Source organism: Acanthisitta chloris, unplaced genomic scaffold (assembly GCF_000695815.1).
Source record: "Acanthisitta chloris isolate BGI_N310 unplaced genomic scaffold, ASM69581v1 scaffold13347, whole genome shotgun sequence".
Taxonomy (NCBI): Eukaryota; Metazoa; Chordata; class Aves; order Passeriformes; family Acanthisittidae; genus Acanthisitta; species Acanthisitta chloris.
Genome location: NW_008683391.1, coordinates 38368 through 40182, shown reverse-complemented (window position 1 = coordinate 40182; position 1815 = coordinate 38368). Strand labels below are relative to the sequence as shown.

General features: G+C 41.2%; 1 protein-coding gene across 1 annotated transcript in view; it reads left to right on the top strand.

Moving 5' to 3' along the window:
- POLR3B (polymerase (RNA) III (DNA directed) polypeptide B) overlaps positions 1 to 1815 on the top strand; it is a gene marked incomplete at its 5' end in the record, with an annotated part of 50794 nt that overhangs the window by 19721 nt on the left and 29258 nt on the right. The window lies entirely within an intron of this gene.

Genomic DNA, 1815 nt, shown 5'->3' with positions numbered 1-1815 from the left:
GTCTTCACAGCGGAGAAGTGTTCAAGACCCCATTCCAGCCTAGTCAGAAAGGTCATTGGTTGTTGGCACTCCTGTGCTGATGGAAAAGAGGTTAACAAGGGGGTGACCAGGGCAGGAGGCTGTGGATTTCACTCCGATGCATAAGTATCTCCTGTCTGAGAGAAGAGAGAGAGAGTTGTAGGAGAGAGAGAGAGAGCGAGAGAGAGCGAGAGAGAGAGAGAGAGAGAGAGAGAGCGAGCATCCTAATTAAGAAATTGAATTCCAAAACTGCTTTAAATGCTTTTGTTTGTTTTCTGTATGAAGAGTGACTGTAATTACAGTAGTACAGTGAAGTTGCCAACATGCAAAGCAACTTCTGACTCTGAATACTATAAGAAAAAATGTCTCACTTCTAGTCTCAAATAAAAAGGTGTAAATACTTCGTTTACAAAAAACATAAGGTATGAGTTAATCTGTTCTATTGGACTTACTTTTCACATGGTTACCTGAACCTTTCCTCGTTGCTTGCTGAGAGATCTCATTATTTTCACCAGTAACAAAAGCAACAGATGAAAATAGACCTGTGAATGTATTTAGGAAAGGAGTACACCATGAGGCAGTTTAGGTCCTGATGAGCTTGGTGCTCTGAGTGAGCAATAGCAGCATTGCCTGCTTTCTGAGTGAAAATAATAGTACTGTCCAAAGCAAAACCTTTTAGTGCTGATCTGAGTTACACCAGTGACCTGCTTCCTTAAAAACTGCCAGCTCTGTGGTGCAGTGTGTTTAGTAGAAGTAGATAAGCAGTAAAGAGAAGGTTAACGAAGTGAATCCCATGTTGGTATTCGTCTAGCCTGCCTCACTCTCCCCTCCCTTCGTCAGCACCTTATGTTAATGCTGCTGGGGGCTGGAGGAGAGTTGCCTGCAAACTTAGCCTCTCTCCTCTCCATTCTCTAAATCAATTCCTTTGAGAGCAGGCACAGTGCAGTGTGATCAAATTGTTTTTAGTTTCGGGTGGCCAAAATCAGATTCTTCCATCACTTTATTTCCCCCCTCCCCAACTCCCTCCTAGTTGCTAGGCAGCAATAATAGTATTCCTAGACATGTATCTTTGGCATTAATGTCTGCTGCATTTAATTTATGCCTTCTTTTCTAAAACAACAGCAGGCATGATTTAAAACGGAATGTTTTCTTTTCTGGTAGACTGGTAACATTTACGGGGGGAGCTATGCTTCTTGTCAGGAGTTACTTGACATCATCTAAAGATGTAGATGTACTGTATGTGGCCACAACCATCTTTCAGATGCAGTAAAATAACACAGGATTATTAGAAAGCCTTTCTCTTGGCTGTCTGTAGTTCTAAATGTGATTAACGTCTTTAGTATTGTGGTGAGTTGCTCTACTAGGGGAGAAATTCCAGCGGTCCATCTTTTCTCATCTAAAGCCTGAAACAAACTTAGTTTGTAACTGTAGCTGGGAAATAAAACTGAGTAATGGGATGATTATATTAAACACTCAATCAGTGCTTTCCTGATAAAGTAGCTTGTGGCAACCTCAAATATGAGTCAAAGCTCAGGTTTCTTAGAACTCATGAAGAAGAGGTGCTGTTCTTGTCCTGTTACAGTCTCTTCTCCCGTGTTATGTCTCCCTGGGGACCACCAAAGGTAAGAGAAATATTATGTAAGTGTGCATATGCAGAGATATAGAAATAGGTAAGCACAATTCAGAATTGGACTGGCGTCCAGTGTCTAAAAAAAGGAGGATATGCGATGTTTAAATTGTGAACTGCTAGGTATCCATGTACAGTGTTATGCATATTCAAGCCAACGAATGATCTAA